Source organism: Myotis lucifugus, unplaced genomic scaffold (genome assembly GCF_000147115.1).
Source record: "Myotis lucifugus unplaced genomic scaffold, Myoluc2.0 scaffold_9, whole genome shotgun sequence".
NCBI classification, from domain to species: domain Eukaryota; kingdom Metazoa; phylum Chordata; class Mammalia; order Chiroptera; family Vespertilionidae; genus Myotis; species Myotis lucifugus.
In genome coordinates this window covers 7,297,598-7,314,304 of record NW_005871057.1, presented here as the reverse complement: position 1 = coordinate 7,314,304, position 16,707 = coordinate 7,297,598, and positions in this window count along the sequence as shown.

Genomic DNA, 16,707 nt, shown 5'->3' with positions numbered 1-16,707 from the left:
GCTTTTGCTCAGTCCCTGCTGCCTGAAGGCTCTTCTCTCAGATGTCTGCATGACTAGTTACCTCACTGCATTTAAATATTGGCTCCATGTCACCTTGTTAATAAGGTGCATCTTGTATTGCAACTGCTGTTTTGCTCCATCATCCCTCACAACCAGTACATCCAATCTTGATTATTCTACTTTTTTTTTAATAGCGCATCGCAGTTCTAATATCCTTGATATTTATTCATTTAAGTTATTTTTACCTGTTTGTTTTATTTGTGTCTCTTCAATGATAGAATATAAGGCAATTGTCTTTGTTTAGTTTACTTATCAGTCTCAAGTCCTTAGAACAATTCCTGGCATTGAGTAGATACTCAACAACTTTTACATAATAAGTTGGGAGAAGAGAACAATCACACTTTGATTAAAATAGCCTTTGAAATAATAGTCTTATACTTTAGCAAAGTACTGAAGACAGGGTTTAAAAATAGTTAATATATCTGAATAATTTATAAGGATATCTGTTAACCAGATTAGAGATAAAAATTCAAACCTGTGTGAGGTTATTACTGTTTATAAAACAATATGCTAGATTAATCAATCCGCTGAAACCTCATTAATATCTAAAGTTTCTTCTCTATCTACAGCACAATGTAAACATTAATGTTATAAGTGATAACTTGAGATTCATAAAGGAAATGTTGCTAAAATACATTCCATGGGTACTCTTTAAAATTTGGAGAAAATGTATTTATTAATTATATTTCATTTTGTATAATCAAAAACAGTTTTAATGATAAAACTTACCAATGGTTAATTTATGTTATTTAGAAAATACTAACTTAGATTAGCACCCTTGCCCTTGATTCTAAATAAGAGATGCATATTGGCACACTATAAAATTTCAATTATTAATGTGGAGTTTCTTCCAGTCTATGGATTGCGTAGCATGTGTTTCAAGTCACAGAGCATGTTCTACACAGAACATTTTTGACTGTCAGATCCTATCTTCATCTCTAACCTCTGCCTATCCATGTATTCCCACATGGAATTAGCAAGAGTCTAAGACTAATTCAGTCCCAGCCGAATTCACAGGAGATATTTATATCCTGAGGCAATCATCTACATATATAAAAGCCTAAGCGACCATTGCAACCGAACAGATGACTGAATAGGCTGTGTGGGGCGACCAGGCCAGCAGTGGGGTGAGTGAGAGGCGACCAAACGACCAAGCAGCAGGCTGTGTGGGGTGACCAGGCCCATAGGGGGAAAGTTGGGGGTGACCAGGATGGAAGAGGGGGCCAGTGAGGGGTGACCAGGATGGCAGAGGGGGCCAGTGAGGGGCAACCAGGCTGGCGGGTGGGGCAGTTGGGGGTGACCAGGCAGGCAGGCAGGTGAGCAGTTAGGAGCCAATGGTCTTGGATTGTGAGAGGGATGTCCGACTGCCGGTTTAGGCCCAATCCCAATCTCTAGGATCGGGCCTAAACCAGCGGTCGGACATCCCTCAAGGGATCCTAGATTGGAGAGGGTGCAGGCTGGACTGAGGGGACCCCCCCACCCCCCTGCACCAATTTCGTGCACTGGGCCTCTAGTCCTATCTACATGGTAATTAGCGTACGTCCGCTACCCTTCCCACTGGCTAATCAGGGCGATATGCAAATTAACTGCCAGCCAAGATGGCAGCCGGCAGCCAGGCAGCTTGAAGCGGAACAGGAAGCTTGCTTGCTTCAGTGATGGAGGAAACCAACGTTCCCCGCCTGACTTGCCGGCCTCTGAGCTTGTAGTTGGAAACATTGTTACAAATATAGAAGCTAAACAAAACCCCAGAAACCTGCTTTCAGCCAGCCGGGATCTCAGAGCTGGAGTTGAAACAGTGTTTCGATTATAGAACCCAAACAAACCAGATACCTCCTTTCAGCAGTAGAGGCCTCAGAGCTGGAGCCAGAGCTAAAGCTGGCCCAGAATAAAAAAAGAAAAGAAAAAAGGAGCAGTTGGGAGCTTCAGTCACCCGCCAGCCTGAAAACAACCCTCAGCCCCTCACTCAGACTGGCCAGGCACCCCAGTGGGGACCCCCACCCTGAAGGGTGTGTGACCAGCTGCAAACAGCCATCATCCCCTCACCCAGGCTGGCCAGGCACCCCAGTGGGGACCCCCACCCTGATCCAGGACACCCTTCAGGGCAAACCAGCCGGCCCTCACCCGTGCACCAGGCCTCTATCCTATATAGTAAAAGGGTAATATGCCTCCCAGCACCTGGATCAACAGAGCCACGAGGCCTCATGGCACCGGGATCAGCATGACAGAGGGCAGTGCCCAAACCCCCTGATCACCCTGCGGCTCTGTGTGTGACAGGGGGTGGGGCCACAACCTCCCTATCCACCCTGCTCTGTTCGTGACAGGGGAAGGCGCCCCAACCCCCTGATCAGCCCTGCTCTGTGCCTGATAGGGGGGGCTCCCCAACCCCCTGATCGCTCTGCGGCACTGTGTGTGACAGGGTGCGGCGCCCCAACCCCCTGATCGGCCGTGCTCTGTGTGTGACAGGGTGTGGAGCCCCAACACCCCCTCCCCCCCCACGGGCCCTGCTCTGTGTGTGACGGGGTAGAGCCATAACCTCCCCATCGGCCCTGCCCTGAGTGTGACAGTGGCAGCACCCCAACCCCCTGATCGGCCCTGATCTGTGGGTGATAGAGGGCAGCGCCCCAACCCCCTGATCCGCCCTGCTCTTTGTGTGATAGGGGGCGGTGCCCCAACTCCCCTATCAGCCCTACTCTGTGAGTGACAGGGGGGAGCTCCTCAACCCCCTGATCGGCCCTGCTCTGTGCTTGACAGGGGGGAGCTCCCCAACCTTCTGATTGACCCTGCTCTGTGCGTGACAGGGGGCCGCTCCCCAAACCCCTGATTGGCCCTGCTGTGTGCGTGACAGGGTACGGAGCCCCAACCCCCCTGATGGACCCTGCTCTGTGCGTGACAGGGGGCAGCGCCCAACCCCCTGATTGGCCCTGCTCTGTGCATGACAGGGGGTGGCACCGCAACCTCCCCATCGACCCTGCCTTGAGTGTGACAGGGGGCGGTGCCCCAAGCCCCCAATCGGCCCTACCCTGAGCGTGACTGAGGGTGGCATCGCAACCTCCTGATCCGCCCTGCTCTGTGCATGATGGGGGCGGCGCCCCAACTCCCAAATCGGCCCCGCTCTGAGCCCTACCAGGGGCTGCACCCAGGGATTGGGCCTTCCCTCTGCCACCCAGGGGCAGGTCTAAGCCAGCAGGTCGTTATCTCCCGAGGGGTCCCAGACTGCAAGAGGGCACAGGCCAGGCTGAGGGACCCCCCCCTCCCCCCCGAGTGCACAAATTTTTGTGCACCGGGCCTCTAGTATATAATAAAATGCAAATGACCAAAATACTGAATGACTGGTTGCTATGATGTGCACTGACCACCAGGGGGCAGATGCTCAGCCCAGGAGCTGCCCTCTGGTGGTCAGTGTACTCCCACAGTGGGATTGCTGCTCAGCCACAAGCTGGGCTGATGGCTGGCAAGTGCAGTGGAGGTGGCAGGAGCCTCTTCTGCCTCCAAGGCAGCCCTAAGGATGTCCAACTGCTAAAGGGCACAGGCTGGGCTGAGAGGACTCCCCCCTCCCAGTTTGTGCACCAGGCCTTTAGTAATTTAATAAAATCATAAGTTAGTACTCAGTAGGGGACCTTAGATACAATCTTAGTAAATCTAATCCCTGGCATATAGACAGGGCCCTAATGGACGGCTCTTGGTACCAAAGAGGGCCATTGTGTTGACTTGAAGGCTGAACTCTACAAGTTTCCTTTAAACAGAACATCTCTGCTTTATTTCTATTTCCACTTGAGGCAGTTTTTCCCCAAAACAAGATTTCTCAAAATTATTTTTAAAAATTGAAAACACTACCAAGTCTTATTCTTTATCGATACAGGATCAATATTCCAGAGTGGAGACTGAGGCACAAATGTTCTTTTGTTTAATTGATGCATGAAACCATTTTTTATCCTATAGTCTAAGCAGTGGAAAGGTTCTGTAAATTCCTGAGGTTAATGATACAGAGCCAATGAAAGTGGTGGAAAGGTCTTTGGAATTCAAAGTTTTAAAATATAAAATCAAGGAAGTTTCATGTCATGAAAGCCAAAACCAAGAAGCAATGCAAAACCTTGAGGGTCAATATAAGTGGAGCTGTTAAGATATATGGCTACTGCAAAATCTACATCTCAGGTTCTGAAGTTTCTTAAGAAATTCTACTGTCTCCTTGACCTCTGCATTGGATAAATAAGAGAATTATACATCTTTAGCACACCTTGTGCAAGAAGACTCTCATGTTTCTCCTTCAAATCCCCTCCCACCATCTTTCCCAACTTTGTAATTAAAACTGTAGACCCAACCCTAACCGGTTTGGCTCAGTAGATAGAACGTCAGCCGGCGGACTCAAGGGTCCCTGGTTCGATTCCGGTCAAGGGCATGTACCTTGGTTGTGGGCACATCCCCAGTAGGGGGTGTGCAGGAGGCAGCTGATCGATGTTTCTCTCTCATCGATGTTTCTAACTCTCTATCCCTCTCCCTTCCTCTCTGTAAAAAGTCAATAAAATATAATAAACAAAACAAAACTGTAGACCCAGAAGCTCAAGCCAAGTTTCTAGAGTTTATCCCATTTTCCCTTTTTTTAAAAATCAGTTCCCTTATTAAGATATGAGTGAGTTCTGTTAATAATATCCCCAAACATATCAACAATATTTCTTTCTCTCCATTTGTATTAGTCTGGATCTAGTTCAAAATCACCACCTCTCCGTAACTGAACACTTCAAAGCCTGTAGTAGTTATCACTGCTTTTATTCTGACCCTTATTCTGTCACCTGCTCTTTACATGATAAGTAAATCTAAGTAACCAGTTATTCTCAATTGCATCATTTTATTTTAATGTCTTGGATTATACTCATCATTATTTGGAATTTGTTAGTATTTACTTATGTGTTTCTTTAACGTTCACCTGCTTGTATTGAGAAGGCTAAAAAGGGCTAATTCCAATGTAACCCTGATATTTGGGGGGCTAGCAATCTGGATCTATGCTGGCAAGCCCAGTGTACATTCTTGATAACCTACAATTAAGTCATTGCCTCTTTCCCAGAAACTGGTCTTGCAAAACCTGCTATCTAAATACAGAGGCCATAAAACTGTGAACAGTGCATTGTCCCGGAGGGGGGTGTTATTAACGCTGGCACCAGGCCAGACCATCAGATATGACCTGGAGACCCCCAACACCTGGGGGCCTTCTTGCAAAGCCCGCGAAAAGGACTGGAAGCATAATCCATATTTATGGGACAAAGAACCCAGGAAGATATAAAAGAGAAGCCCCCTGCATGTTACTTTACTCGGATTTGGGAAGTTATTCCACTGAGTCTGCCCGCGTATTAAACAGTGTAACTCCTTTTCTCTAAAAGTGTTGCTTGGTTTTTCTTTGGTCTTCTGCAACAGTATTGCTTATTCAACTGACGCCTACAGGGTCCAGGTCTGTCTCATTCTCACCTGAACATGTAGGTGCTCAATAATTGCTATTTGTTGAAGAAATAAATAACAAAAAGTCAAGTTAAACGATGCTATAACTATGGCTTGAGGTTTCTAAAGTCCTATTGTCTCATTCTTTGGTAAACATGTTGAGTTTTTCTTAACAGGACTAAGTTCACCAATATCAACATGAAATGTGCGAGGTTTAAAATACTGCCAGATAGGTTACCATTTGTTTTCAGCCAAGGAGTGACAGATTATGCAGACACTGATGATTAATGCTTTTATTTAGTTATTTATTTTTAACAGAAAGATAATATCTTCCAGTGACTACTTTATTCTTTTTCAACTCTCTTTTTGGAAGGGGCAATACGTGATATAGTAATATAAAACCATGTATATTTGCTTTAGGAATCCACATCTTTTGGTTGTACTTTGGTTACTTTTTAAAATCATGTTTTCTATATATTAGTAGTAATTTTACTTTATTTAAATAGCACATCGAATGATGCCATGAGGCTTCACTGCCAATATGGGCATTTGGAAACTAAGCTATTATTCATTTGGGGGAACATGTGCAGAGTTAAGAAAAAAGATTAAAGTTAAAAATATTTTTTGTTTATGGCTTAGAAAAACCTGCTACATTCTAAAGATTATTTTATCCAATTAACCGTACTTGTTCTAGAGGTTAAATCATCTGCTCATAGCTATCTGGAGACTTACTTGGAAAGAATTAAAGATATCAATTAAAGTCCAGGGTTTACTAAAGCCTGTTTTGTGCCCTATGCATTATTCATTCAACCCATTTATTGATCGTCCACTATATTTGGAGCAAGGTACCTAATACTACAGACTATTGCAGAAATATTAAAATTAACAGAGTTGTCAATAGTCACAGAATAAATAAAGTAAATATATTTCAAAGTCTATTTATTAATTGTCAAACTGTTTGGTAGCATGCTGACACCTGAATTTTGTATCTCACTTGTTTAAAAAAAATCCTTTCCTCAATACTCTCTCAGTCTTACTCTACTCCCCGACTCAATGACTGCTTGCAAGACAAATTGCTCCAATTACTAAGATATTTTATGTACTTTATATACACTATTGCATTTAATATTTATATCAAGCCAGCATTCGGCATTATAAATCCTACATTTAGGCAATGAACTGAAGTTTATATGCTCTAGTTAGTAAGAAGTTGAGCTAATTTTTTATGTCCTCTCTATATAACTTATACCTATACCCATTTTTATGCCATTCTGTTTTCTGCTTATTTTTCTTGATCTTCAATGTTTTCTAATTTTTAACTTCATCTATTTTTTCACTCTGGAATCTATATATGTATTTTTTGTCTCTAGATTTGCACTACCATTTTTAATAGGCTATTAAATTTAATTCCCTGTCTGGGGCATTTTTCAAAGTCTATTGTTGTAAACTTTCCCCCACAACCATAGCCTGTGACCAAGTGCTGCCAACAAGTTATCCACAGGTATTTTCTAGATGAAATATTATTTGAGTGTTAACATAAAAATTATAAAGATGAATGATCTATCAAAAGTTAAGTTATTCTTATAATGCACATAAATGACTTGGTTCCACTGATGATGGGAATCAGGGGGCACTGGATTGGAGGCTCCCCCCACCATGCCCTTTTACATTCCGGGATTGAGCTGAACTCACTTTGGGGGAGGCCTAGAAAGGGTGACAGGGTCACAGTTGACCTCTTGACCAGTTGCTATGATGTGCACTGACTACCAGGGGGCAGACGCTCGGCTGGTAGTTTAGCTTGCTGCTGGGGTCAGGCCGATTGAGACTGGGTGAGACCAACTGGACACATCCTGGAGCCCTCTCACTGTCCCTCCCTGGCCTCTAAAATATTTTTTCTATTAATTTCTTTTCAATGTGCACGAATTTGTGCACTGGGCCTCTAGTAATTATTATAACTGAAGATTGAGTATAATATTGGAATTCAATTGTGAGTATCTTGGATATCAATATATTGAACTATTTACTTGGTACTTCTACTGGGTGACTCCTGATATCACAGAAATGAACAAAAATAATGTGGTCAAAGAAATTATAAAATGCCACTTAGGTCATGCTATGAGTGGGATTTTAAAAACCTAATTATAACAAAGGAGTCTGGATGGAAGGTTTTTATTAAACACTAAAATACGAGAGGCCTGGTGCACGAATTCGTGCATGGGTGGGTCTGGACGTCCCCATCCCTGATTGGTGTGTGTGTGTGGGGGGCTGATCAGGGTTGGGGCTGGCTGGGTGGAGGGACTGCATGCAGGTGGTTGGCCAGCTGGCCCTCCCCCCTGGTTGAACTTCTAGTCGAACTCCCAGTAGAGGGGACAATTTGCATATTAACCTTTTATTATATAGGATAGGCTGGGAGAGGAGTACTAGGGTGGTTCTTGGCTTCTAATGCTGGTGGTGTGACTGCCAATGAAGCTTGCCTTTGTCTCTTATCTCCCAATAGCAATTTTTTATCTTAATCCTTACCTGAGGATATTTTTCATTGATTTCAGAGAGAGTGGAAGAGAGATGGAAAGACAGAGAGAAATATCAATGTGAGAGAACCATATCAATTGGTTGCCTCTTGCATGTGCTCTGACCAGGGCCTGGGCCAGGGAGGAGCCAGCAACTGAGGTACATGCCCTTGGCCAGAATCGAACTCAGGACCCTTTGGTCCACAGACAGACGCTCTTTCCACTGAGCCAAACTGGCTAGGCCTCCAGATAGCAATTATTTTTGCTACTCCTGGAAATGTCATTAGTAATATGAGGTAAAGGGGATGAGGAAAGTGAGTCCCCAAAATTGTAATGCAAAATTATTATAAATGTATTCTAATAAATGAAAATTTATTATTTATGTCAATATTCCTATGGAATCTGTTTGAGACTGGTTTTGTCTATCTCAGTGACAGGATATTGGGGAGGGTACACCAGGGAACAGGTGGTTAATGAAGGTCATGTCTCTGATGTTCCAGCCAAGAAGGAAAGTGTAAAGAAGGAGCTTGAAGCACTTGGTCCTTATTCTAACTTTTCTGCATTGCTCCTATAGACTACTCCCACCAATCCCCCAAAACTCCAAGTTGAGTGAATTTGGACAAGTTATTCCTTCTTTGCTTCTTTATTCTCAGCCATTAAATAGACGTAATAAATACTGCACAGGCTGTTGTGATATTTAATAAATTAAGCACATTAAACTCTTGAACAGTGTTTGGAAGGTAATTATTGCTCACAAAAGAAGAGCTATTATGAGTATTTTATTATAAGTCTAATTAAAGTAGCATCTTAATGACATATGAATAAACAGATTGAAATTATCACTGAAATGTAAACTATACATTGAGATTACCACTGATGGTTTTACTAGTATTTAACATTTATTAACTTTATATTTCTTTAGATGTTTCAAACATTTTTCACAAATAAGCCAACATTTTACAATAAAAATTAGAACTGTGAAAATACACTTAACCATTACTCTAAATCAGTGGTTCTCAATGTTCTGGCCCTTTAAATACAGTTCCTCATGTTGTGACCCAACCATAAAATTATTTTTGTTGCTACTTCATAACTGTAATGTTGCTACTGTTATGAATTGTAATGTAAATATCTGATATGCAGGATGGTCTTAGACGACCCCTGTGAAAGGGTCGTTCGACTGCCAAAGGGGTCGCGACCCACAGGTTGAGAACCGATGCTCTAAATGATAAAATTCAACCCTAACATGGCTCGTCAACTGACCACTGACTCCTAGTTTCTTTAAAAATTTTTGGAAGAATAATTTCTATAAGACTGACTCACCCAGGATTAGCTGGGCTATTCTGTGCCTTATAAAAACAAATAAAACAAAATGACAAAAAAGCAGGCTATCAAGCTACGGGATTTAAAATAAATATAGTATATATATTTGTCTATCACAAGTCACCAGAATGGGGACAGTGTGCTTTGCATCAGTTTTTCAGGAACCCAGGTTGATGGAGCAATTACCATCTCAAATTTCCACTGACATGCAAGAGCAAGGAAAACTCCAGGCAACCTTGTATTTGCAGTTAAGTGTCACACTTCCTTTAACAACTCATTGATCAAAACTAGGCATATGATGACACCAAATAATATGGGAACCTTGATGTAGCCAAAAGGTTTTTAACTTCTTTCACAAAATTGTGAAAAATTAGTAAGTTAAGGAAAGTACCTAAAAGTCTCAATTGAAATGCCAATTGGGTAAAGATTATATCATGTCATAAAATGCCAGTCATACGTTATAAAATAAGGGGCTCAAGAAAATGGAATAGAAGATATAATGGAGGTCAAATGACTGAAAGGAGACTGGTTTAACCAACTTAATTACTTGACATTCCCACCTGTATGTCTAACAAGATAACTAAATAAACATACTAAAAACTGAGCTCCTCATCACTCTACTCTGACTGCAAATATTTCATCTCTTCAAGAGACAATTTTATTTTTTAAGTTGCTAAGGTTAAAAAACTCCAAGATAATGTGAAGCATAGTAAATTATTTGGTAAGCCACAAAATCTTTCTTTCCAGATAGATCACTCAAAAGGCTTAATTTTTGAAAAAATGAGCAAACAAATAAAACTTTGGGATTATCTTATCAAGAACAGACCAATAGTACATGAAAAGTTTGCCCTTATAACAGGGAGAAAAACAAAGTATAATTTTGCATTAGTGTGGTTTTGATATTAAAACTCATTTTTAAAAATACTTAAATCCATTCCAATTTCACCAGCTTGACCACACATAAAATATTTCTCCCAAAATTTTTACATATATTTTTATTGATTTTAGAGAGGGAGAGAGAGAAGGAAACACAACTGATGAGAGAGAGTCATTGATCTACTACCTCCTGCATGCCCCACACTGGAGATTGAGCCTGCAACCCAGGCCTGTGCCCTGACTAGGAATAGAACTGTGACCTCCTGGTTTATAGGTCAATGCTCAATCACTGAGCAACCCTGGCCAGACCCCAAAATTCATTTTCCATAAACCTTCTACAATCTCTTTATATACATCCAGTTTTTGACCTTTTCCCCCCCCCCCACTCATTCTGGAACAACTACTCATTTTCATTTTCTTATCTAGTTTTCATACACAATTGTTTTCTTTCAACCTTATTTTTTCTAAGTAGGTTTAATTACACATGTTGATTATAATTCTTAACCCTGAGAGACCTTTATTGCTAGTGAACACTAGGAAGTAAGCAATTGTAAACTGTCGGCTACACTAGAATTCTGTGGATTGGTAAATTTATAAAAACATTTTCTAATTCCTAGATATAAATTTGTCCTCATAGTAAACTTTTCAGTGTGACACAGAACATGCTTGGTAATGGACCCAACTAACTTTAGTTCCTCTGTTAAAGAAAGCCAAGTAGAGCCATAGCCAGTTTGTCTCAGTGGGTAGAGCACTGGCCTATGAACTGAAGTGTCCCACATTCGATTCCGGCCAAGGGCACATGCCCGGGTTGCAGACTAGATCCCCAGTAGGGGGCGTGCAGGAGGCAGCTGATCAATGATTCTCTCTCATCATTGATGTTTCTATCTCTCTCTCTCTCACCCATCCTCTCTGTAATCAATAAAGAAATATATTTAAAAAGAAAGAAAGCTAAATCTGTGTTTGGTACTTAATGTTTCAGTATTTTATCTTATTTGGAAACTAGAGGCCCAGTGCATGAATTCATGCACTGGGGGGCGGGGTGTCCCTCAGCCCAGCCTACATCCTATCTAATCTGGGATTCCTGGGGGATGTCTGACTGCCTGTTTAGGCCCGATCCTGCAGGCCTGGTCCCCCCCACTGTCCTCTACTGCAGGCCTGGTCGCCCCCCACTGCCATTCCCTGCAGGCCATCTTGTGTCAGCCATCTTGTGCCTACATGGGGGTGACCATCTTGTGCGAAGGTGTGGCAGTCAATTTGCATATTACCTCTTTATTATATAGGATGATCTACATATTCAATGAATAGCCATAATTTAACTTATCTCAGTAAAATGCTAAGGTTTTAGTTACCAAAAAGATTTTGGAAATTATTTTTAATTAGATGTAGCATAAAGCATAATTATTCATGATAAGTTCATCTATAAACTTTTATCTTAATTACATCTGTTTAATTTACTTATTCTTAACAATTATATTTACAGTGGTCATGAAAATTTTATGAGATTTTAAACAGCTGACCTTTATCTAAGTTCTTATTCTTGCTGTCAAATTCTGTACCATGAGTTTATTTGCCTCTTAGTGAACCTAAGTAGAATAGAAATTTTATATTTAATATTGATAGCTCACGAGTTCTTGTCTCATGAAAATTGAAGAATTAAGTCACAGGCAAAAAGGATTAATGGAACCAAAGTTTATTGGGAGAAGCCAGTCCTGGAAAAGGTGCAGCTGGGGTTCCAGGAGCAGCCCAGAGTTCAGGGCTTCCTTTTCATGTTACAGTCAGGAGTAGTTTAGTGTCCAAGCTAATTACAATTTATTAGTCCAGATGTGGAAGCCCACCTGGCCATAAGCCATGTGGGCACAGGGGTTGTGCTTCCCAGCAACAGGGATGTCAGGTATCCATTGTGCTCTACGCTGGGGGAGAAGGGAAAGGAGCATGAGATTTTTTGTATATATGCTTGCCTCACTGCCTTGTGATTAGTTACCTGCACGCTGTTTTAGTAATAGCCATACATTTTAAAATTCATGGCTCTCCGGGGCACCTTGCTTCCCACCCCAGTTCGGTGTCCTAGTTATTCCTCCTATCTGGGTTCCTGGTTTCACTTTCTCCTCCCATGATCCTGCCCCTATCTACCTAACTGTTTTCTGTCTCATAGGCACATGCCTATTTTAATTAATCCAGCACATTTAAATTACCTTTTTTCCCCCAAAGATTATGTAAAAGATTTGGGTTATTTTCTATATTTCTGAGAGCACACTTAATTTATATAAATGCTTGTGTGTCTTTAAGCCAATTAAATAGAGCTCTTTACAAATTAATTTTGCCATACTACCTGGGGATAGGAAAAAAACACATTGAAGTTGAACATGTTTATCTGACTCATTGACACCATTTTTTACTCATTATTCTCTGTCCAGTGTAAAACAATTAGCCTATAAATCAACCCTTAGGTGGTGGTGGTAGCGGGGAAATAGCAGACATGGTTTCTGATTTATTTAGGAATATGCAGCCTACATAAAAAAGGAAAACAAAGTACACCTGCATTTGATACTTATTTTTATTATAGTATGCATCAGTGTTTATAAATATATATATTACATATAATATATCTTTTTAATATACATTAGCATATGTAAACAGATATAGGTATATAAGTATAAAGTCAATATGTTGACTATGATTCAAAATTTCTATGTCAGTTTTACATTAACTGCATGTTTGTTTGTTTTTTACCATTGACCTCCTTCTCCCATTTATCCTAACCTTCACCTTCTGCTTCTGGCAACCACCAATTGCCTTTCTGTATCTACAAGCTTATCGTTTTTTGTTTATTTGTTTGTTTGTTAGATTCTATATAATGAGAGGTCATATGGTATTTGTATTATTTTGTCTGACATTTTACTTAGCATAATGTCCTTGAGGTCCATCTATGTTGTGAAAAAAGGGAGTATCTTATTCTTTTATTTTAACTGCATAACATGTATATGTATATTTACATGCATACCACAATTTTGTTATTCATTTATCCATGAATGGGAACATGTTCCTTCCATACCCTGCTATTGTAAATAATGCTGCAATGAATATGGGGATGCATATCTCTTTTGAAGTAGGTGTTTTCTTTTTTTTTTGGTTAAATACCTACAATTTATATGATAATTGTTGTATCATATGGTAGTTCTATTTTTTAATTTTTTGAGGAACCTTTATGTTATTTTTGTACTGGATGCACTAATTTACATTCCCAACAATAGCTCACAAGGGTTCCCTATTCTCTACTGCCTTGCCAACACTTGTTATTTTTTTTATATTTTTGATAATTGCCATTCTAACATGTGTGAAATGATAACTCATTACTGTTTTGATGATTAACATTTTCCTTATGATTAATACTGTTGAGCATCTTTTCATGTACATGTTGGTCATTTGTATGTCTTCTGAAAAAGTGTCCATTCAAATATTTTATCCATTTCAAAAAAAATCTTAAGGTGTTTTGCTTTGTGTTTATTCCCCCCAATTGATTTGTGAAGTCTTTCTATATTTTGGACATTAGCCCTGTATCAGTTATATGCAAACTAGAGGCCTGATGCACAAAGATTCGTGCAAGAATGGGCCTTCCTTCCCCTGGTTGCCGGCACTGCCTTTGCTCCTGCCCGGAACAGCCTTTCCGCCTTCCCATGCTGCCTAGAGGCCTGGAGCGGCTGGGGCGGTGCAGAACGCCTGCGTCATCGCCATGACAATGACGCAAGAATCCCACCCCGCCCCAGCTGCTCGAAGCCTGCCTATGCAAATTAACCCTCCATCTTCATTGGGTTAATTTGCATACTCACGCCTGATTGGCTGATGGGCATCATGAAGATATGGTCAATTTGCATCTTTCTCTTTTATTAGTGTAGATATGTTTTCCATTCAGTAATTTTCCTTGTTGTTTGGTTAGTTTCTTTTGCTGTGCTGAAGACAGTCTTGTTCCAGTGATTGCAAATGACATACTGATTTCTGAGTCAGTGTTTTGATATTGGACTCCTAGGAGGGAGCAACAGAGGAGGTATTTTTTTCAGGTTTCCAGCCTTGGAGCTATTGTTCCACTAATTTGATAGACTTTTATTACAATCTTGTAGTTTCTTCAGAGTGGAGAGACCATTCAGGTAAAGGATTAGTAAACTGAGTACTGAGAAAAGTAAGATAGAGGGGAGTAATAAAAGTCATATCAGTCTTATAGTCTTTTATTTCAGACTAGAGGCCTGGTGCATGACATTTGTGCACTATTGGGTGGGGTCCCTCAGCCCGGCCTGTGCCGTCTCACAGTCCAGCTTCTGGATGAGTGGCACTCACCCTGTGGGAGTGCAGTGACCACAAGGGGGCAGCTCCTGCATTGAGCACCTGCACCCTGGTGGTCAGTGCACATCATAGCGACCAGTCGTTCCCCTGTTCAGTCAATTTTCATATTAGCCTTTTATTATATAGAAGACCTTTTGTATCTAGAACTTCTTATATCTTTAATTTTTCATTAACTTTTTGCAATGAAACTTTCAATGAAGCTATTTTGGAATCTTGAAGCTTTTTAAGACTTTCTGCATACCAATTAAAATGGGTATACAATTCTGTTTATTTTATTTGGGAATCCTGGCTTTCAAACACATTTCTTAAATAATAAAAAACAAAACAAAACAAAACAAAAACAACCAACTTGTTTAATTGAAACATTCCTCATAATGGCCTTTGTAATTCTAGATTTCTTAGTAAGATTTTGCCATTTTTGTACATATCTAAAGCTTCTGGAACCATAGTTGTTAGGCATAAAATAATCAGGCATGTCAGAGGGGGTGGTAAGAGATCAACCAAAGGACTTGTATGCATGCATATAAGCATAACCAATGGACATAAGACACTGGGGGGTAGGGGAGGCCAGGGGATTGTCAAGGGCGGGGAAAAAAAAGGAGAAATATGTAATACTCTTTGTAATAATTTAAGCAATAAAAAATATATTAAAACAAAACAAAAAACAAAAAAAACAACAACAAAAAACAACCAACTTGTTTAATTGAAACATTCCTCATAATGGCCTTTGTAATTCTAGATTTCTTAGTAAGATTTTGCCATTTTTGTACATATCTAAAGCTTCTGGAACCATAGTTGTTAGGCATAAAATAATCAGGCATGTCAGAAGTTGGCAAGTGCAATTCTGTGAAAACTGAGATTTTCATTTCTTTAGCTACTTGTTGGGTGTCTCAGACTAAATCAATCCTAAAGAGGGATGTGTTTCTGGGTTGGAGATTTTGTGATTTTTGACAGTATACCTTGTTGCACAGAAATTTTCTTGAGGTTGGCAGGTGACTCAGTGTTAATCTAACCTATTCCATGACCAACATAACCTAGACAAGAAGTCTTAGAGTTAGTTGATGAGTGTATTAATAATTTTAAGTGCATAACCTATTCCTACCAATTTTGTGGCTTTGGTTTTTGAAATTACCATACAAGAAATCTATTATTCCTTTACCTCATGAACAAATTAGAGGAAACCAAGAGTAACCAAAGAAACAGAACTGTGAACACCAGCAGAAATTAACAAAATGGTCCTGCAGATAGACCAAAAGAAGGCCTTAAGCACAGTACCAACAAAACCAGTGCTATGGACTAAACCAAGAAGAACCCAATATATTAGGACTGCATATTAACCAAGGGCTAGGGATTTGGTTTGCAGATGGAATCCTCTGTCAGCTCAAACTGACCTAGTAAGGCTTAGATGAGAACAATAGGCTAACCAAGAGTAAGGGCTTAGTATGATTGGTGACTTGAGACTTAGGATAAGATACTCTATATTGGGCCTGTTGTCTGCTTTCTAACATCTCCTAATACCCTTTTTGCTCACTCTGACCTCCTAGATGTTCTATGTCTCAGGCTATTTGCACTCTGTTTTCTCTACCTAAAATATATTTCTCTTACATACCAACATGACTTACTCCCTCTCCAATTTCAAATCTTTAATTAAATGTCACTTTCTCAATGAAATATTCCTGACTACTTTATTTAATTTTGCCAATCCCAATACTTCCTTTTATGCAACTCCCCAACCTCCTTATTTTAAAATAAAATCCCTCTTATTTTCCAATTTAGCACATATCACTATTTTCTATGCCGTATGTTAACTAGTTACCTTGGTTTTTGTCACATTTTCCCACCAAATGAAAACTCCAACGGGCATTGTTAGTAAAGGTACTGTTTTGTGTTGATTGACTGAACTGATTGTTATTCTCAACAGAAGCATTTTGAACTATGATGAAAATATGATTTCTTTAAATCATATTCAATTTTTTATGTTTGGTTATAAAATGTTTATTAGTATTTGTTTTAGCTGCTATGATGGTGTTTAATTTTATAGAATAATTAGTAAACCCTATCAATGAGAAGATTATAATGTTAAATAAATAAGCTTGCTATTAATTTAGAAATGCCTAAAAGACCTCAGGTTGGTACTGTTGAAATAAAAACTATAAAATAACAAAAAGTCACATACTAA